The sequence below is a fragment of the Corvus cornix genome, chromosome 4 (genome assembly GCF_000738735.6).
Source record: "Corvus cornix cornix isolate S_Up_H32 chromosome 4, ASM73873v5, whole genome shotgun sequence".
Classification (NCBI taxonomy): domain Eukaryota; kingdom Metazoa; phylum Chordata; class Aves; order Passeriformes; family Corvidae; genus Corvus; species Corvus cornix.
In genome coordinates, this window is record NC_046334.1 from 11,866,633 (window position 1) to 11,889,576 (window position 22,944).

Sequence of the window (22,944 nt, forward strand, 5' to 3'; positions counted from 1 at the left end):
AGGTGACAAAGTGTGTCCTTAAAAAGTATGCGGACCTGGCAGGTTTTAGCATAACTGTATAAAAATAAGCAAATTTTTTAGAAAATGCTTTTAAAAAACATAAGTTGAGAGAGTGAGGTCTTGTTCATATGATTCTAAATATATGGAGTTTAGTCTGAAAGGTAACTTAGCTTGCAAGCTATTTTTGTATTATCACTAAAACTATGCTATTTACTATAGGTTCAGATGTTATACTCAAGAAAGCTAGAGCAGCTCACTTTAATGATTTGTTTTTCGGGATTTTTGTTGTTGTTGTTGTATTTTTTAATACTTTCCAAGCCTTCTTGTGACAGTTTGTGATATCTTGGCTTTGGCCTGCTCTTTTCATTGCTATCTCAGCTGCAGGTCTCTGAACCAGGGGTTCAGCCACAAAAACATGGAATGTTTTGAGACCAGCATGAGGCACGTTCTCATTTCGTTGTACTTGGATGAGGCTTTTTTAGAAAGCTCACTTTGCTTTGAAATTCTGTAACTTTCAGTCTAAGAGGGCTTTTTTATTTCCTTTTAGGCTTCTCTGCCAGTTTGCTCTGGTTTGAAAATGTTTTATAAGACAGGTTAATTTGGCTTTTCTCTCCCAGATTTGAGGACACACTAAAAAGCTGTCTACTCTTTGCATTACCATTGGGAGTATTTTGTGTCTCTGTATCAATTTACTGTTCATTTTAAGCTACTAGTAAGTAGAAGCAGGGGCAAGTGGTCTTACTTTATATGAAATCATAGTTTTGTAAAGATCAGTTTTGTTTTTATGTTCTCACAGTGAAAATACAAATTATGCAGCCTACCTAAAAAAAAACATTCAGTATGTCTTTTTGTACTAGTTTGAAAACAAACCAGTGGGAGGCACCAAGTCAGAGTAACAATTTAATAGGAAAATTAAAGAAAAGGAAAAAGAAAAAAAGAAAACCCTGGTTCAAACTGACAGAGTCAGGATACAACCTGACACCCTGTTAGTCAGGGTGGTGGTAGCAGTCTGGTAGAATGGTGGCTGCAGTCCTCCTGAAGTGGTGGATGTGGTTCTGTTGAAGCGGTGATCCTGTAGAAGGGTCTGGTCTTCCTAGGAAGGTCCAGTGGTGGCTATGTAGCTCCTGTCCTCTGGAAATCCAGTGGAAAAGGTGTCTGTGGTGTTCAGAATCTCAGATTATATCCAGGATGGAATGCTTGCTTGGTTCCTCCCTCTGGGTGGAGCATCTCACAATGGGATGATGAGTCATGAGGCCAAGTGTTGATTAGGCTCATTACCGGAGGGAGTTACCTCTGAGTCCTGCGGCAGGACAATGATGGGCCATTAACAGAAAGATAGTCTGGGGGGAGGAGGCAAGGAAACACTGCCCCACCTGGTTTCAGCATCTCATGAGGATGGTAATAGAATACACTGCAACCCAGGACACTTTTGTATACCTGTTGTACTATATTTATTTCATGAGCTCTTAGAAGGCTTTCTGCACCCTTGTTTGCCTGTTCTAAATTAGGTGTTAAATATGGAAAATTTACATGAGAATAATGCCAATCAAGTAGGATCTGCTTAGGTGCAAAATGATGGATGTCGGAAACTGAAAATAACTTCTTTCACCTTGTTGACTTCTGTCAATGCAGTTGCTTGGGGTTTTACAAGTAGATTTTAAAATTCAGGATACCTTTTTGCAAGTCTGCTTGCTGACTTGACAGCTGTCCTCGGCTGGTGAGTCATAGATACCCACCTTGGAAGGCTTCAATAAACCTAGTGGAAGTGGAGAATTATTTCATGCTCTGAAATGTGCACCTTTTTTATTGTTTAGAGTAATGGTGTTGCATGCCTCTATCTTCTGGACATGAGAGAAAAATGTACATATGGTGCTTTGATTTCTGTTGTTGTGAATGCTGGATGGTTTATTTATTTACCTTTTTTGCTCCATTCTTAATTTGTTTTCTAAGTTGAATCAATAGAAAGATACAAAATACATGAGACTGTTTCAGAAGCTTAGGGTTTTTTGTTGTTTCCTTTCATGAAAGAGACGCAGTTGTACCAAACTCAAGGGTGATATGTCTTTTAAAATCATATTTGCTTCTACCAAGACAGACTGTGATTTGGTCTTTGTTTTAATGGTCACTGGAGTTGTACTAACTTTCTTCTGTGCAGTTAATTTTGTACAGTTTCTTCATGTGGAGCATCACAGTGGATTACTGTGAACATCTCCCATATAACACGTGATTACAATGTCTATGAGCCCATTTATCCAGGATGAGGAGAGGCTTCTTTGGATAAACAAACAAATCAACACTTTCTGGCTAGCTTTTTTTCCATTTTTTTTTTCTTTGTTCCCTTCTCTGGAAAGCTAAATATTTTATCTTCTCTATGCCCTGGAAGTTTAATTTCATGGGTAAGCCTAAATTTTTTTTAATCTGTAGCAGTAAGTTTGTTCCTGGAGTCAGAACGCTTTTTTTGTACAAGTGACAGGCAAAGGGCAGAAGCTCTGGGAGCTGAGAGTGTTGGAACAAAAGCAAGTGGGTATAAACTTTCTGTAAATAAAATTTAGATTAGAAACAAAGTTCCTAATTCTGGAACAGCCTTCTGGGCAGAGCCTTACTTTGAAGGAAGAGCCAAGTATGTCTATGAAAGAAATTAAATGCAAAGTGGTGTCTGAATAGGAAGCAACTAGACTTGATAAACCAGAGGTCCCTTCTAGTCCCTTCCTAGATTTTGCTCTTTTGTTGGGTTTCCTGTCTTTCCACATTGCCAGTTTTGTTTTTAAGGCTCAAACATTCAAGGGTAAATAAAGGGAATACTAAACTGCGACATAACAACAAAGGTTTAACTGCTCTGTTTTGAGTGGTGTTGGTCTCTGATATAGGGAAATGAGGCATAAAAATTACCAAATTATGGCAAGTGGAAGCTAGGAGGAGTTGTGAACCAAAGAAATGTACTCAGTTTATAACACAAGACTGATTTCCCTGGGTAACAACCTACAATGAGATGTAATGAGCTGTAGCACTTGGTATCCTCAGTAGGCTGTAATCAAATGGAAATCATTGGACATTTTCAAAGGGTGAGCAAATGATCTATGATGTAAATGAGATCAGAATAGACAATCTTCAAGGCTTTCATGTTCCCTGCAGCCAGTCATCATAGGTCTACCTAAATCTGAATTCAGAGCTATGAGTAATATGTTCTTAAATCACAGAGGTGTGGGGTCGAATGTGACAGAGAACCAGAATTGTGTGGTGCTGTCTGGATTGTGTCCAACACAACCTCTGGCTGTGCTTGGTGTTCCAGCTGTGGGGTGTAGTGTGGCACTGCCTTACCACACAAGCTTTTGTGTTAAAGTGCACACACACATTCCCCAATTCACTGGGAATCTGCTTTTGCTTGAACTAAAATATCCAGATCAAAGGCACAACAACCAAAACTACCCAGAGTGAAGCACAGATGAACGTTTTTAAACACAATATACTCCCTCCTTATTTGAAACAGAAAGTCCTCTTCTAAATCTGCAGGATTCTAGATAGGAATGTGGGTTCAGGACACACAGTTCTTGTTCCCTTTTTTTTTTTTATTTCCAATGCAGGTAATATAAAAGTGCTTTAATAGACATGTCAAAAGAAACAACAGTGGGTGGGTGGATGGGTGTTTCCTCATAAAGTTGGTGTGGGGAGGAGGGATAACGGGTGGCGAAGAAGAGCTGCTGTTGAACTGAAATGAGACAAATGCAGAAAGGACAAGATGGCTCTAATCTGATTTAAAAGTTGCACGTTTTAATTTCACTGCTATAACTTTAGTGTTATTCCCCCAAAGGATACTTTGTCAACAATGTCTTGTGTTAGCTGAGCCTGATCCTTCAAAAGTTTCCATTGTATCATTATATCCATTTATATTTTGAAGGAAAAACATCTCAGTCGGCATATTGAAAATACACTGCTGAGGAGAGTATTTCAGGTTGATTTTAAAAAATGAATTCAGCAACAGGATATGTGATTGTGCAAGCAGCTGTAGTATCATAACAGCATCCTCGAGGCCAGTGGTCTCCAAACTTCTGATTGCACACCTGTATCACTAAAAGCTCTTGCGTGTGCACCCAGTATGTGTATATTTATTAATTTATAAATTATATGTGTACTACTATAATATATTATGTACATACACAGGAGTAGAAATTGAAAGAGTATGAGAGAAGTGAAATAAAGACTATTTTTAAATTATTTAAAATTTTGTTCGTTAATTCTACAAAATATACTTTCTTCTTGCACCCAAATGGATTGTCTTGGTGTGCATGCACCTCACTTTGGAGACAACTTCTCTAGGGTATAGTCTTGGAAAGAGTTTTAACTTGATGGGAACAGGAATCAAAACTGACCAGTTTATAATTACAGTTTCTTTTACTCTGTGAATATAGACTGTTGTCCTTAACTTTATGCTGCATGACTCTGTTTTGGATCTCTGTTTATTCAGAGTTCTTATAAAATTTGGTCCAAGGGCTGTGAACTGTTTTGCTGTTTGTTTTGCTACAGTGTGTATTAAATGACAAAACAAGAGGTGTCAGCCTTAAGTGGTTTGCAGAAATGCAAAGCCATTCCAGTTTGGAGGGGAGGGCATATCCCTTGCCAGACACGGGGATGTGTTAGTACTTGGCTTTAAAGGTTAGTACCATTTTTCAACTGACTCACCCTTTCTCAGCTGTTCTCTAAAGAATTGCAATATTTAGTGCTCAGCTTCTCAGAGGAAAGTTATTAATTTTCTTTCTGTATCTTTCCTGGTGTTTGATTTACTGAACTGCAGTTGAAACCATTTTTGCAGTATGCCTATTCTTAAATCTTGTAAACTGGCATAAATTTTTAATAGTATTTCATATCAATTTTTAAAAGTTGATGGGGCAAAATGACTGTACATGTGTTGGGCTGCATAAAGAAGTCAAAATATATATATTTTAAATGCTTCAAAAGGTGTCTCGAAGTATGTAAGTTTTCATGTGCTTGACTTGAGAGGGAAGATAGATGTTCTAGTAGAATATAACAGTGGTGGTTTGGGGTTTTTTAATTGTATATTTTATCTGTAAATCTCAGCTTGAAGGATCTCACACAAAAACATGGAAAATAAGTCATCTGTGAACTCTTGATGGTCCAACTGTATCTGGAGAATGAAGTAGCGGGATTTCCTGTGTAGTTATGATGCCGGGATATGACACTGTTTCATTTGAGTTGTCTTCTCAATTGGTGATACTTCAAAGAAGATGAAATGACTTCAACTTTTTGCAATAATAAAGGACGTCATAGTTGGTTAAAATGCAGCCTTTCTCAATGAACATGGAAGTTACGGCACAGAAACATTCAGGCCACTGGTAAATAAAGACATGATTCTCAAAAGCTGTTTTCAACTCTTCTGTATTTTTCCTCAAGTTTGCCCAGACTAAAAGCTGAAAGAAGGCTTTTGGGTTTGGTTGTTTTTCTTGACTGCATAAATACCTAGGAAACTCAAACAATTAACAGGCCAGTTAATAATCTGTGAATTAGTGCTGGGTGGTGTACTGTGTGAGAGGGAAGGGAAAGGTTTGGGTTACCCTTGGAATATGTAGTTTGAAGTTGAGTCTCCTCGAGTTGGCTGCCCACAGCTCCCTCCGGCATTAGAAACAGCTGCCTTTATGTGGTCTCCGGATTAAGTCTGGTACTGCCTGTGAGGAGAAAATCGTGGGAACCTCCCCTTCATCCAACTCCTATTCAGGCTAATTGAAGAATTATTCTGGGCCTGAGCTGTTTCGATTTTGCTTTGATTAAGTAACTTGAATCTGTTAACTGCCAAGGGAAAGGATAGATCAAGCTTTACCATAATAAAGAACCTAAGAATATTTTAAAATTTTTTTAAGTAAATGCTTTGGCTCCAGTAGGAGCTGCTGGTTGTGTGCTGTGCTTTAAACATCCCAGGTCTGCAAGAGGTGTTTCCTACTGCTGAGGCCATGAAAACGGCAGCTATGCACAATTCCTTGGGGAGGGAACTGGCTGCCATATCAACAAAGAACTAGGTGGATGATTTCATCACTTGGATTGGTCTGCTGTGTTCTGCATTTGGGGATTTGATGTGAAAGAAGACGTGTAAGGATGATCTGTTTTTAAATGCATTTACAAACGTTTCTGCGGAAGAAGAATCAGTTCCTGGAGCAGGATCCAAGGCAGTGTCAGTGTGAGGTTGCATAGCAGCCTACAACAGTAGTGCTGCTCTCCCACAGGGTGTGTTACGGTGGAAGGCATGGATGGAAAGACAAAGATGCAATTAGTCCACTAAGCCTGAAGTGCACCCTCTGTTCACAGATCACAGGCTTAAGTGTAGTCGTAGATGATGACCATTTGCTTTCATTGGGGGTATCAAGAAGCAGAATATTTCTGCAACTTCTCGTTTGCTTGGGAGCAAATCCAGTGTGGAGTTTGTGCATTGTGGTCAATATTTCTCCAGTTGTGAATGCACAGAGTGAGCCACAAGTCAGGAGGCACTTCAAGCAAGCAAGGTTTTAACTGCTTATTTTACAAGGCTGCTTTTGAGCTCCAGTCAGCTCATCTCCAGCTTATTTGGTTCCCTTTAGTGCTAAGGATTTGCTGAGTGGGAAAGACCAGGATGAACTATAGAGTAGCAGCTCACATTCCCCGACTCATGTTCTGGGAAATGGACATGAATGCTTAGCTTCGGAGAGGATTTGATGAAAGGAAAACCAGAGGATTTTTAAGCAGGAGAAGGAGAAGCTGGAAAGAAATGTAAGCAAGAACTTCAGGGTGTGTGGGTATGCAAAACTGTGGATTTCCTACTATTTTTGGGACCAAAAAGAGTTTGCTTTGTTTAAGCAAAACCATACCAACTTCACATGTCATGTATACTATAAGGAAAAAACGTGGGAAAAAAGTATAGCAATCACTTGGTCAAGGTAATTGTGACCTATTTGTGTTTTTATTATTTGAACTATATGCCCAGCCTATCCCTCTGCATCTTATTTAAGCAATTTTTTTTTACGCAAAACTAAGTATTTTGGGGTTTGTCTTTTTAACTTAATTTCCTTTGGAAATAGCTGTTTAATTTTTTCCAAATAATTTTCTGCCTTGCATATTGTCCCCACTTTTTTAAAGGATCATGCACAATTTCTTGCATAAAGAGGTGTGGGTGTGTGTAATAACAATTAGTCCAATTTGATGTGATAAGTGTATTATTTCAAGTTGTAGATAGCCTTGTCCTTGAAACCTCCTTAACCCCAGATTTTTTTTAGGATGCATATTATCCTTCAGATCACTAGGTCCCAGCAAGACTATTCTCTTTACTCCCCACCTACTTTGACTCATGAAAAACTGAAGGGATGCAACCAAGGAGTCTGCCTGCCTAGGAGAAACTGCAGTATCACAAATTAGAGAAAATTGTCATTTGGTGAATTTTCTCAGCAGCTCTGTGTTTAGTAGTGGTTTTAACCCATTTTGCCCCATTCACCTGGGAACTTCCTTTTGTCTTACTCTCGCCTAAACAAATTTGGTGGAAATCATACTTACAAAATGTTTCCTGCTATGGCTTCAGCAGTGTTGCGGTGTTTTTCCTCTTCACATCCACTCTCCCCCTCCTCATTCGTGTCCCTTGTTGGCTGATGCTAACGTCTCCAGGACGCAGATGTATCTTCTACACTGCATTCACGCCAATACAGGACTGCATGTAACAGTTTCTTTCTTGGTTAGTTTCTAAGTGCTACTGTGATAAACTAAATTCCCAAATGTATCAAACATAGGGTAACAAAAATGCAATTAAAAAATTTAGAGTTAATTATTGCATGTATATAACGAGAAGTGACTTTCTGTAATGTCTCAGTTCTGCATTTAAAAATTCAGGCAAGTATCAGTTACTGTAAAATCTTTTCTGTGTCTTCAGCACTTGTAAGAACATCTGCTAAGAAATCTTTATGGCCACTGTTAGAAGGGGGTAGTTTAGGGGTAGGTTTGCTTCAGGTATTTTTAGGGAATTGCATTATTAAGAGGTTCTCACAAAGGCCAATCACTGCTCATTTTTATGCAAAGGTTTGTGGTTGCAGGTGCTCCAACCATTAATGATTCAGTGCCAAGTTAGGTATTTTATGTTTGTCTCTGAATAATGTTGCACTCCAGGGCAGCACAAGCATTCTGCTGGTGGTGGGGCTTGGTGGTTCTGTGTTGGCTGGAGGGAATAGTAAATTATAACTGTCTTCATTCAGATGGAGCCACACGGACACTGGTGGTGATGGTGAGGGATAACAGAAACCTTGACTTGGTTTTGTTCATGTGGGAGTCAGTGAACTAAGAGACACCACTTAGTCTGATTGCCAAGTAGAAGCTTGCCGTGTATTAGCAGGGTATGAACAGTGATGAAGCAAATTGTTTTGTGACTTCCAAATGCATAACTGCTTTTGAGGGCAGAGGAATTTCTGAAATCAAGTTCCACAGTTGTTAGCTGTAAATTAATCTGTGCATATGCATATAGTATGTGAACAACAGGAAGGAATATTTCTGATTAAAACTGCCCTGACTCGAGTATTCTTGGACAGTCTTGCCTAATTGTACAATCTTTTTCTCTAATTGTCCTATTTCAGAGATCAGAGTTGCAACTTCAGCTGTGTTTTGTTTCAAAGGACTTCTGTACATCCTTTGTTGCATCCTTATGTAAGGTTTTAACTTCCTTTGAGAGGCATAAGATTTTATAAATATATTCCAAGCATTATCACTTATATGCAAGTAGTTTTACTCCACTCGGTTACTGAGGCCCCTGATGTGCTATGTTAATTTTGGAGTAATTATGTGTTTATCCAGTAGAGAGCACTAATGAAGCTGCTATGTGTTAGTGGATATTCCCATCAAATTATTAGGTGTTGTCTTAAAAGTTTTGTGCTGTGGAGCACTGGGCTGGGCTTAGGAATGTAGGGTTTCTTCGAAGTCACTGTGTGGCTGAAGTTCTGCTATAAATAGTTTTGGGGGAAAAGAATGTAAAGCAGGAGCCTGCAAGAAATGCTAAACTAACATTTACCTGCAGTTTGGAGGCACAGCAGTACTGTAGTGTCTCCTTTGCATTGAAGAGCTAAGAGAAGGCATTTAATGTAGTTGATGATCAACATCCCTCTTGGAGTAGCTGGTGCCAGGACTGTCAGGATAAATGGCTGAGTGCTGATGCTACAAGTATCTTAAGCATCTCTGTGGTATGGTATAATCAAGGTGGTTCCTGCCTCTTTTTATGTAGCCAGAATCTTATCAGCAGTGGCTAAAAAAGCATTTTTATTAATCACCTTTTAAGGTCTGCCTTTGCCTCAGAGCCAAACTGGGCATGAGATAGTTTACCAAAGCTGGAATTCTAGAGTCACTATGGGTGATACTGCATTAGGAAGAAAGACTTGTCTTTGAGATGTCAAATGGATTTTGTGGCCAGCAGCTTAAAAGTCCCTTTACTCACTTTGTGAGAAAATTAGATGGAGCCAATAAGAAAGTAGAAACAGACCCACTCATACGTTTCAAAATAAACAAGCATATCTCAAATTTGTGCCTTGGACTGCTGGGCAGCATGGTGAGAGACACTTCGCCCAACTCAGTTCATTCTTAGTAGCTCACTGAACTGTTAACCTTATATCTGCAGCATGAAGATGCTGCCTATAGGAGAAAAAGATGTTTTAATTCTCCCTTAGGATAACAGAAGAATTTTAATAATGTGACTGTTGTATGTTAATCTTCCTAAATACACAGGCCATCTGAAACAATCATACTGAGAGAAGCATGAGTTGTAGTAATTCATCTCAGTGTTGGATTAATTTAAGAATAACTGTCTGGAGGCAATGCCTTTATTAAATTATTTGGAAGGACTTAAGGAAAAAAAACCCTAGCAGCCACACTATGTTGCTGAGCATGGACTTGTAGTATTACCTCTAGGCTTATTGCATTAACTGATGTTTGGTTTGAATTTAGGAGACCACTGTATTACCTCAAGAACAGCTCCCAATTTTTGTCCTTGCTATTTGAACAGAATCTTTTCTATTAGAATTAAAATTTAAAAAGGGGGAAAGGTCTAAGCCATGAGTAAGTTAACATATTTAAATAAACTATGTTACCATTAAAAATAGCATCTTTCTGTGCTTAAAAGTCAAGCTGATATGAAAAATCTACTTGCTTGGGGGAGAATATTTCTTGATTAGAGGAATTTCAGTTTTTTCTAAGTGAAAACAGGTCTTTTCAGAGAGTAGTCATAGGTGTTGCTGGGAGATACATGAATTTTGTGTATTGGGTTTTGGTAATATGAATGCAGTTAATTAATGTAGCTATTTTAACAGTTAATTCTTTTCTGCCTTTAATTGCATTTGTCAGTTGGTCTTAAAATCTACCATATGGTAACAATCTGCATTAAAACCCTGGCCTGCCTGAAATTAAATGGGAGTCTTGCAATGGACTTCAGCAAATCCAGGATTTCACTCCACTCTTCATCTTGCATGACTATTGCTATTCAGGGTGTGGCAAATACACTATATTCTCCATCTTGATTTATGTGAGCATTTGCTGAGCAGATGTTAGGGAGCTAAACTTGTTCATTTCAATCCATCTCTCCTATAGTAAGTGAAAAAGTAAGGCCAGCTTGGTCTCAGGTGTGATTCTGTTCACCTGGGATGCTTAGAGAGATTACAGTTTCTGACAGGCCAGAAACATTGTGCTGGATTTTTGAAATGCAGCTATAAACTGAATAAGGGGTTGGAGTAGGTGATCTCCAGGGGTCCCTTGGAACCCTAACTGTTCTGCGATTTGTTACTCCTGCTGCGGTGAGAAAGCTGACCAAGGCAATGCTGCTGCAGTGCCAGAGCTGGGCAGGGGGTGAGCAAAGGCAAGGCTGAAGGACTAGGGGCCGGTGGGTCTGCTGGGCTTCCCCTTCAGCTGCTGGTGGGATGTCTTCCTTCTCCAGATCATCACCTCTCTCAGATGTGGGACCACCGCCTAGGTATCTGGGATGAGGGAGAGTACCTTTTTATACATATAAGGCACTTGAGTTCCCATTTTCCAGGGGAAATATTGGTCTAAAGGTACAAAATAAAATTAGCTATTACTGATTAGCTTTAATTAACAGTAAGAAAAACCTCCCTTGCCAATAATTTTGGTTTGCAGCTTCAAAATAACACTGTGCTTCATTAGTTCAATAATGGGGGAAGGGTGTTTGTCAGAACCCCCGTTTACAATGAAGATAAAATAAGAATGCATAATTGGCATATCTTAGCCAGAGCCCACTGTGGGAGTCACTCCCACAGTTATGTCTGGTGCTTGCCAACTCCTACTGAGCCTGGTATTTTCCCATTGCATTGTTTTTACTGATAGCTTCCATTCAATAGTAACAGGAATCTTTGCAAGAGTGAGAGATTATCGCTCTTTATACTTGATTAAAGTGTTAAGTGATTTCTACAGCCACTGAAGAATGTGTAGCCTATATGATAAAGTAATCTAAGGATTTGATCTTTTTTCTTAAAGCAGTTGGTGAGCATTTTATTCCATGTTCAGGTATAAAATAAAATCTTTCCTGTTATGAATCTCTTTTGGGGAGGAGCAGTAAATGAGGGAGGGAGGCTGCCAGAGATAATTATTAAAATGCCCAGCTCACATATATATTTATATGCTGTCACAAGACAAAGCTTCACAGTGTCTCAAAATCTGGAGTACATTTTTATGAGCAGTAATAGTAAGGAAATAAGATAAGTCAGAATAAGATAGTACCCTTTTCTCCTCATGTCTTCCCAATGAAGACAAAAACTGTTTAAATATTACTGCTATTTAACTGGGAACTCCTGATATAATAACAGAGGACAAAAGCTGAGCTCCATTTCTTGCTGGAAAAGAGGAGTGTGCTTGAGATAATTTGCCTCCTCTGTAACGTTCCCCCACCACAGAGGGATGCTGTCAGCTTCCAGCATTCAGACTCTTTAGACCCCCTCCACTCTCTGTGTGCAGAAGAACCACAATAATAAATGTTTCCATCTGCTGCTGGTTAGGGGTTTGAGTCTTATCCTATCCTCCGCAGTGATCCATGCACTTGAGACAGCCAGGCGTGATTATTTCCATTAGCGAGAACCAAGATCACACCCTGAAGAGCCCCATCTGGTCCAAACCTGCTGCAGATTGCCTGCTGAGCAGTGCAGGTCACTCTGAGATCATCACACTGATGTCCTGTATGCTGACAGGGTCCTCTTCCCATCTGTTGGCTGTGTTGCTGTTCCAAGCCCGCTCTGGGATTAGCCTGGGATGGTTGTCCTGTCGCATGTGTGGCCATGTGCAGCAGGTGTGTTACACCATGGCCACACACCTGTGCAGCAAGTGTAGGAGATTTGCATATAGGAGCCAGAGTTTGTGAGCTGGGCCTTGGCTTTGGAACTGTGTGTCAGAAGAGGTGCAAGGATGACCACAGACTCGGAATGTTTGTCATGAAGCATTCGGCTCCTCCAGGGAGCTTTCCTTGGTTGCTGTGCTTCTGTTTCACCTCCCTTCAGCTCAGTCATCCAAGCCAGGTAATTTAGGCCTACCTACAGGAAGGAAGGAAGGAAGGAAGGAAGGAAGGGTGATTGATGGGATGTTTTTAGTTCTTGCAAGGTGCTCTGAGGCCACAGCAGGGGCTGCCAAGTGAGAACCAAAGCCTATAAACACCTGCAAATCTTGGTCATGCCTCAACCATTTGTGAATTCTCAGGGAAGACTAAACGCATGGGAATAAAGCTTTGTACCACATCATCTCATTCCTGAGTCTGCTTAATATTTGATTAATGCAGAGATAGGAAGTTGCTGAATGTTTAGTTTAATCAGCACTTTAAATTTTGGGGCTGAAATATGCAGTTTACATAAAGCCATTTGGTTTTGGGTGCATGCCTTGTGAGCACTTTGTAAACTGCAGAGCAGGGACCATGTGTGTGACAGTGTCTGGCCAATACACCTTTACATATAGTTTTTACATCTTAGTTTTGTGTGTATAAAATTGTGTTATTGGCAAACTTAGTGCATAGCCTTGTAGAAATTTCTAATTTTTTTTTGTTGTTGACTCTACTGTGGGGTTTTTTTTCTAAACAGAAAAAGGCCCTCGGACTGGCATGCCAGCACTCGTATTAAGATTTCTAAATTCCAGTGTATCTTTCAGTATGTTCTTCAGTCCCCCTTCTCTTTGAAATGATCTCTAAGAATCTGTAGAAACTGTTTCTTCTCAGTCGTTATCTGTACTTTCTCTCTCTTTCTTTCTGTCACACATCCTTAAAATTAATCTGTAAGGAGTAGAGTTCTCACACCAACCAGAACCTGCTTGTGTTTCAGAAGGTGTGAGTTCATCAGCACATTATGAAAAAAAATTAATTCTTGTATCATCTTAAGAATGTTTCATATTACAAGTAGAAGTTGACTATTTTTAAGATGCATAATAAATTCTAATGACCAGCCCATTCTGCTGCTGAGCATTGACCAGCACAGTGAAGATGTGGAGAATTACTACTACTTGTGTGTAGGAACTAATTAGACCAAGTCAAATTAAAAATCAGACTAACTGGTAGTTTTAATGATTCTTAAGCCCACTAATGTGTCCTAGAGTCTTAAGATAAAGTTTTGTAAGTGGATGAGCCAAATTTGCAACTGGCAGCTATCAGAAGGGAGAGATACTATCCTCTCCCCTCTTCTCACCTTGGGCTGGCTTTGGCATTTGTGACTGCATTTAAATCAATTTAAAACACTTAAATGCCTTTCTGTTCTGCTGAATGTTCCCACAGATATTCTGGCTTGTTTTCAAAACAGTGTGGTATGTGGTGTTGGGTCTTTTTGTTGTTGTTTTTTCTTGGGGTTTTTTAAGTTCTGCTGGGATAGTAAATTGCATCAACTTACTTTGCACTTGGACGAGTGCTGGTGTCAGCACAAGGGAGGGGGTGGGTGACCTGCACAGCTGGAGAGCAAAGGGAAAGGCTGAGAAGAGGATATTGCGGAAGGGGAGAGGGAAGCCTTCTGTTTCTAGAAGGGCTGGTTTGTTAATTTGACTCAGTTTTATCATAGTGCTATACCCTCGTCCTTCGCATGTTATAGATGTCCCCTTCAGCAAGCTGAAGCAGTGCAAGAAGAGAGTGGTGGGATGCAAAATCCTGCTAATTAATTCACTGAGGAGACACATGTATCTTTGTCTCATACTAAGGTGTGAAGAAGATGTCAAAACTTGCATTAGCAGGCAGAAGGCACTATAATAATAACATTAAGAATGGAGCTGACCTGCTCTCAATTTATTAATAGCACTAGTGGAATTTGAACTGATTTATCAAGATGAGACTTAGCGCATAGTACTTCTACACAAATAACCCAGAAGTCATTCATCAATGACACCTCATTGAAAGCTATGTCTTGTTGTATTTTTTTCTCAAACCCCTGTAGGTACAGAAAATTGTTTTGATCTGCATTCTCATGTAATAAACTCTTTATCCCTCCTCCTCTTACAGTATTTTGGGTTTGGGGTATATTTTTTTAAAGATTAAGGATTTACCAGATTCATCCTACCAGCAGCATTAGTTTGAAAGGGCATGGGTTTGTGGTGCTCATACAGCACTAAAAGGCCATTTTTGGGTAGTCTGAGGTACTCTGGGAAAGCCTGGCATCCTAGGTCACTTGGGTACTATTATTCAAAATGGTGGTGGGTTAAGGTTTTTCTGGATGTTTTCAGAGTAAGAGAATTCTGCAGCTTAAAGATGAAAACTTGTCTTATGTAATGTGACTCTGCTACCTCGCTTTGCATTTCATGTCCCAGCAGTTACCTTTTCCCAGCACTGTGAGCTGCACAGTCCTCTTCCCACTCAGCTCCACTGGAGCTGGGGGTTATTTTAGTTCAGCTACTCACGGGTACCACGCTCCCTCCTCCACGTACCTGTTCCAGTACACCTGCCTGAAGCAGCAGCTTTCATCTTTGATTTGTATTTTCACCTACCCAGACAGGTCTGATGTTTACTGTGTTTCTCAAGGCTTCTTTGCTAACCTATCATCAGGTCTATGCTTTTTTTCTCCTCCGTTGGAAAAAGTACCATATGGCCTCAGTAGTGCCCCCAGGCTCAGCTTTCCCCGTTGAGTGTGCAGTAGCTACTACAAGAAGCTTCACACACCTAGTGCAGGATTTGCTTCTGGAGTAGGAGCACAAGGAGGCGCATTCCATGATTACACACAGTGGGATGGAAAAGGACCTCATGGTCTGGTAGCTTGCAGGTGGCCCTGAGGAGTGGAGGACTAATAGTGGCTTTGCACTGGGTTTTGTTGGGGTTTTTTTTGTGAACAGGAAACATCATTTCTTCTCTGGACTGTGCCTCGTTGAAACAACAAACAAAAGATGAAGCACCCAGTTAGAAATTACTGACACACAGAAGGGAAATATTTTTTTGCCAAGCAGATACATTTTGAGGGGAGAAAAGTGAGTCAAAGAAAGAGAATAGTTTGTAAGAAGAAAACTGCAGATTTAGAAAAAGCTATAGCCCAGGAATAAGATGTCAATGCACTAATTGAAACCAGAACTCTGTCTGGGAAGTGATGGAGGCCCTCACAGCAGACCAGAATTAGTAAAAGTACAAGCTAACAATACTTGGAGGGAAAGATTGCCTGGAGGGCTTTCATATCATAGCTTTTAATACCTCAAGGCAAGCAAGTGAGAAAGCTGTTCACATGAAGGGTGAATTGGCAATGCTCTTTCCAAAATATTATTTTTGGGCTTCTCATCTCCAGTGCCTGGTGATGTGGCTTTAGGGAAGGAGACTGCACGTTTATATAGCATGTGAGTTCCTGAAAGCATACTGAGCTCTGGGGGATTCTTTATATGGTAACCAAAGCCAAGCCAGAGCTGCTAGTAAGGATGGTGTCCTCCAGGCAGTGCTTGTTATTCAGCAAAAATACTTGGGCATTTCAGCCTATTTAAGGTGTTTCCTTTCCTTGAACACTTCGTTCTGCTTGCCTGACCACAACCTAAGTAGTAGAAATGCTTGGATTGCTTGCTTGTGGTTGGACTGAAATGCTTTACTACTACTACATTCTGCCCAGGAAAGCCCAACCATTTTGTTGTGGAGCTCAGCCCCTTCCTAGGATCTGCTGGGAGGACTGGTATTCCCTTCAGCATAGCAGGCCTTTATTCTGCATGTGTACCCTCATGTCCCATCCAAGCTCCTGTCAGCATTTTTAGAAACTGTTTGCTGAGTATGGTATCTTTCTGAACTTGTCATTTCCTTTTTTGGGCTGTTGTGGGAAAAGGTGACAATAAACATTCAGTCGAATGCATAAAATTTATATGCATACAGTGTATACCAAGTATATAATCTAAGCAAGACAACTGTAACTGTGAAAGGAGTAAAGCTGACAGCAATGGAGCCTTATCTTGCAAATTTGGAGTGGGGATCAAGTTAACATGGACTTCCAGGGAAAGGAGAAAGAGGTCTTGTATTTCAAATCAGAGGCAGGAAGGAAAGAATTAACTGTTGAGAAGGAAAATAGATACATGGATGAAGCTCCTGGAACGGAATCCGAAATCACCTTGCATAACACTTTCGGAAAGTTGCCCATGACAATTGATACACAGAAAACTCAGGGAGAATTAAAAGAAAACCAAGAAAACCATAATGTCTTAAGAAAATAAGGTAAATTTATAAAACCTACAAAATATGTTTATTTAAAACACTTCATAAAATAACTTGGGGGAGTGCTTAATGCTGACTAAAATAACCTTTAGTCAACAGGATGTAATTGGCTCCATTTCTCCTTATTTTGAGTATTTATACCAACAAGTAGGCTTTGTAAAGGAGTTTTAAATCACAGTAACCATAAAGCAGAAACTGGGGATGTGAAGAGAATCAAAGTACTCACTTTGCCTAATTTAGACCACTGACAAACGAGGTTGTATTCCCCAGGCTTATTCCATAGCTGGTGGAGGGAGGGCTGCGCTGGTGGGTTTCCACGAAGATCTAAAGCTCACAGAATTTGAACAGCTACCATAAATTTCCAGGCTTGACCTTAAAGAGGAATCTAGGTGAACTCTTTTTAGTGCCTATATCAATGTAATTGTATGTGAGGGAATAGCGCTGACCTAATGAGGTGATTAGAAATTAAACTCTCTATTTACTTGGTAGTAATTGAGATCAGTTGGTTTTGTGTGACTGGTTTATATGTTGCCAAACAAATATATGCTGCAAACATAGTTTGTGAAAACCTGACCACTGATCTTCAAAAGTCTGATGATCTTGTTACCATAATCTGTCTCTTACTGGTTGTAGGTGAGTAAATAACAAATGGGTGAAGGTTTTCTTAGGTTTCTGTAACAGTTCTTTGGATTCTTTTCAAGTGAGAAGTTTGACAGAAAAGTCTAGGGGGAGGGAAAAGTGCCAGAAATACAAACCTGCTGTTGTCTTTGAGAAATCTCTTACCTGTCTGGATCAATCTGCGTGCTAAGCTGTGGCTCCCATAGCGTTTAACTTGGTGTGGCATTGGCACTTGGTGACAGGCAGTGGTGGGGACAGCACGGCCCCCCTGCGTGGGCAGGAGCTTTGGAAAGAGACGTGCTGCTCAGGATAGAAGAAAGGAGGCTCCAGCAGAGTACAAATAGAACTCCAAAATGCTGGCTTTCCTTTTCAAGCACTCAGGCAAACAAACATCCAGGCGCTCGGGTCCTACTGGGGACCCAGAAGTGACACATAAGTGCAAGTCTTGCTGCAGAGTTTTTGCCAGTGGTTGTGCAGTTTCTGTACAAAATCCCAGCTTTCTGGAGACACGGCACTGACAAAAACATGGCTAAACTCTCTGTGATTAATCTAAGCAAGAAATAGTTTCCTGTCAGGAGATGCTGAATCAGATCTTAAGTAGAACATGGCAGACGTTAGAATGAAACAGAAAAGAAGTCATTACGTACACCTCTTATCCCTGGGAAACTGGGATGGAGGGACCTGACCAAAACCGTTGCTGTTGGTTAAGCTGGTAGGTGTGCTCTCAACATTATGTCAGCTGCCCCATGAAGGATAAAGGAGAAAGTGTAAATTGCTTATTTATCACTTAGCAGGCAATTAGTTATTTGGAAAAGAATTGCAATAAAAAAGACCCTGGTGTGGGTGTAAAGGCAGGAGCTTTGGTGTCTGACTGTGACTGTAAGTTATGCATACTGTGGTCATGGGAATCTTTCTATCTATCATGTTTCCAAAGTTCAATTTTTTACAAGACAGCTATATTTAATTTTAGAAGGAAGCTGTTCTGAATGCCTAAGCACATATGTCACTCTCCTCATTTAAAACTGGATATTAAAAAAGATGTATTAATATAGGAGAATCAACTTGGACTGCTGGGCTTTTGGATCCAACCTTCGTGAATTTGAAACAAGGGACCGCATGGGAAAGCAAGCTAGAAATGTGGGATTCTAGCTGAGTTTTTGAGTGAGCCAGCTCCTTCTTCTCTTCAGTCTGGAGAAAGGATTTATATTTCTTCCTGTATGAAATTTGAGTACAGTCAGACATACAGGCAGAACTTCAGATCTAACCAGATAGATGAATATACAGAAATTGAGATTACTTTTTTTTTTAAATTTTGACCTAAAAGTGTTGTAGCAAAATTTTCCCAATGAAAGTCAATAAATTTCTTCCATCCTGCTAGAAGATGCTCTGGGGGCTGAACTTTTGTTAAAAGCTTAGAATTTTTGCGCACACTGAAAACTCCAGAGTTTTCTGTCCTACCTTTCTTCCCCTTCCCAAGTTAAGGAAAGGATAAGAAACCGTTCATAATGAAAAACTCTGGGCTTTTGTGTTCTAGGGAAATGCAGATGACGAGGTACTTCATCAGTGGAAGACCAGGAAAGTAGAAAGAGGTGAAAAGCCTCTGTGTTTGCTGCTTGCATGGATGACAGAAGTATCAGGATTTACCACTGCAGAAGAAAATCACATAAATGTCTGAAAACCTTCATATAGGGCAATATAAATTAGTAAGGATTAGGTCTCAATTAAAAATAACATCTGAAATAAGCTGTTTTCTGGAAAGTGACGATTTCTTTTTTAAAAAATCTGGAATGGACAGAGTGTTTTATTTTGCTGCCTTAGCTGGTAATCAGGGAAAGTCTTAGACTGTCCCCCCAGGTCCTCCTGGCAGGACACCCACCATGAGCCCACAGAGGGGAGGAGAGTTATCGAGCATGCTGTGGGAGAGCATAGAGCTCTCATGCTTGTAATGGCCAGGAAGTAGATCCAGCCCCTGGAGCTTCCATTACACAGAGGAAAGGAAATTTTACTGTGACTCACCATTTGGGGGGTTCATAGTTTTGTTCTACTTGGTATGCTTCTGTGTAACTCAGGCTGTACCTCCTTTTCACCAGCTATGAAATAGCAAAGATATTTCATGTTACAAGATATTTCATCTTAGGGAGTTATGTAAATGTACAAATGACTGAAGTGTTATAGGGATTCAGAGATATCAGGGTGAAAAGTAAGGAAATGCATTACCATAAATCAATGTTTATTGTATGTATTGTGTTCACAGAAATACATTTGGCTAAAAGTGATTGTTCTGTTGATCTGAGACTAAAATCTTCTCATTATTAAACCACAGTTCCACAGTTTACAACAGAACTGGTTACATGTTTCTCCTTTGGAGAAGAGATCAAATATTTTGCAAAGGCGTGTTACCTTGGCTTGTGTGCTGTGCACTGAGGAGCCTGATGGACAAGGAAGATCCCTTGAGGTTAAAATAAGGTGATCCTAAAAACATATGCAACCTTCAGGTGCATATTAAAATTTTCTCCTGCCTTCAGAGTCCATAAATAGAATGGAAATCCAAGAAATGAACATTTCTTACCAGCAGCATTTAAAGACAGCATGTTCTCTTAAGTAAGCAACATGTTTTCAATAAATTGTTTCAAGCTGTACAAATGTGTTTGCCAATCCTCAAAGCAATAATTTGCAGCCAGTTTTTTGGATGATAATAAGATTAATGATAAAATAACACTGAAAACAATTTTAAAATAACCTTAGGGATTTAATATAAATCCGTAAATACAAGGAAATTCTGAGTTAAGACAGCCAGAGTGTATTTAACTTAGTCTTGTTTTGCTCCCAACTACTACACATAGAATTACTCATTAGGAGAAAGAGGTCTAAGCTTGTACTTGATAAAAGTACAAACCATATGTGCTATTTGCGAGATCTGTAAGCACAGCAGCACTCAGAGGATGCTGTGTTTATCTTAATTACAAGTGATTCTGTGTGTTTGTCAGAATGCATCAACAGTTTTAAAGAAAATATTTTTCACTTTTTTTATTTCCTCTGCTAGTTTTTTAATACCGTGTGAGTAACATTACATGTAGTTGTCATCAACTTTTTCCAGTGCCCAAGTTCACAGTGTAATAGTGATTTCTGTAGCTAGACTTTGGGTTTTTAAAAATAAAAGGTATTAACTGTTCTATAACACATCACAATGAAAGGTTTGATCTTATGAAATCATTATTATCTTTGTATCTGCATAACATCGTTGCTATGCAAGTATCTGCTATAATTGCTGTGCAGTGGTTATATTTTCAAGATAAAATATACTAATAATTTCATAGTATGTTTGTTCATACAATCAAACAAGAGAAAATCTCACAAAGAACAAGCTGCCATTGAAATAGGTCTGACCAAAGACCTTTTGGGAAATGAGTATGACTACTGTATCATTTAATCTTGATGGGTAACTTTAAAGAAACACCGTGTTAAAAGGATATTACTGTCAGTCCTCGGTCAGAAAGTCCCTTCCCCATCCGAGCTGCAGTCCTCCCTGTAACGCAAGGTCACATAGGGGCTGTGGGTGATCACTTCTCTTTCCCATGTTTTTCACAGGTAATCATTATCTTTCCCTATTCTTTGAATGCCTGAGACCTGAAACAGGTTTGCAGGAGTCAGGGAACACACAGCTACAGCTGTGTCAAGCCATGTGCTCAGAAAAATTAAAAAATAAAGTGAAAAATTAAATTTTACTTCTTGGCTGGATACCCAAAAACCAGTGGATACTTAAAAGGCTTTAAACTTCATGTATCTCAGATGCAAATCTCTATAATGGGATAATAATACTCACTTTGCATAGGTTTTATACTGTTGGGGTTTTTTTAAAGGAGACTTTTTATGCCAAATTTCTTAAGCCTGTGGAAAGTGCAAACAAGTAAAATTCAACTGTGTAATTGTACCGACAGTAACAGGATTTATCAGGAGGCTCAAGACTTTAAATCTGCTGCATAGACCTACAACTCAATCTGGAGGAACAATTATTCATGGTTTTGGGTTGGAAACCTTCCTGCCACAGAAAACCTTATGAAGTCAAGAGAGCTCATTGTAGGCACCATCTCTGAAGAGTGATGTTACAAAGTTCTGGCCAGTCTCTACTAAACACGTGCAAACTACTGTTTTTCCAGACATTTTTTTGCATCAGTAGATTGCTTTTGATTTTCAAACAGCAATCCTGCACCCCAAATTGCTACTCCCTACTATGTGTGGGCCGGAGTTTTCCTATGGAAGATTTAGTGTCAGGAAAACAACATCTCTCTCTTCAGCTGTATTCTTGGAAATTAGCATGGGTTTTGGCAGAAAATTTTATTAAAAAAAAAAAGACTGAAGAAACCTCATGGGATGAAAGAAGTCAGGTCAAGGAGTTAAAACTGCCAAATTACAGACAATACAAAAAGGGGGTTTATAACGAGAAGGCTTGGGCAGCTAACATAGTAATGATCCTACTATATTAGTCTGTAATTAGATCATTTCCTTCTGAGGTGGCCAAGGAATAAATCCCTATAAATATGAGCTTTTGTGACACCAGTGGTGAGATAATATGTCTTGCAAAAGTCATTGCCTGAAATCCAAAGATGTAAAGTATAGAAATACATACCGCATTGTGCAAGCAGGAAGATGGAGGAGAAGAGGTGGGGATGGAGGAGAGAGCAAATTCTCCTTTTTGGTGGCTGTGAAATTTTGGTTCAGCTTTGTTTTCTTGGGTAGTTGTGATCCCAGATCAGACCTGAGGAGCAGCATTTAGTCAGCTTGGACCTATGTGAACACACATCTTCTCAAGGGATGTGAATAGAGAGACTGGGGCTGATTGTGCTTGGCAATTTCTTCTACTTCATCACTTTGATGCAGGATATATGTGGAAAGGATAACCCCCATCATAAATCTTCTCCTGTTATTAACATACTTGTTCAATTCTCTGTGAGCAGTGCATATCAGAATTCAGCCCTGTTCTTGATGCTGGCTTGTGACTGGGTCTTCAGACCAAAAAAGACCCCAGGAAATAACATCCAGAAACCAGATCATTGGATGAAATATATTTAGGAAGTGCTGAAATGCTCAAAAACTCTTGAAGTTGTTGTGAGCATCCCTAATTTAGTCCTCTTGTGCACATTATGGTACCTTCTGCAGGGGCATGATCATTATCCTTCCTGCAGCTTCCCTTCAGAGCAGAGATTCTGTGTAGGCTTCAGGTGATGGATAATAAGTAAGTCACTGGCTAAATTGGGAAGACTAAATATCTTACAGCTATTGAGTTCCCTGAACAAGCAATTCTGTACTAAGTGGCAGACTTTGCTGTAAAAGAACAATTTATATCCATAGAACCAATGAATTTGCCACAAAGCCTGCGTGGAAGGGGGCTGAACAGCAGTTGTATAGGCAGTCTAAGTTTTGACAATACCTGGGTTTGAGGGAGTTTGATATTTTCTGTCTTCATTGTGTGGGTGGGCCCTGCACAATTGCTTGTGTGTCATTAACATTGCAGAAATGAATAACCATTCAAAAGGCCGTTCCTACGCATGTTGTGTTCTTTGGTCCATGAGGATTAACTCCTTTCTAGGCAAAGCTTCAAAAGGGAAATTATACACTATTAAAATAACTCATTTTAGAGCTTCATATTTTCACTTAATCAAGCTATTATTGTTATTAAAATATTCTGAAGTGAATTC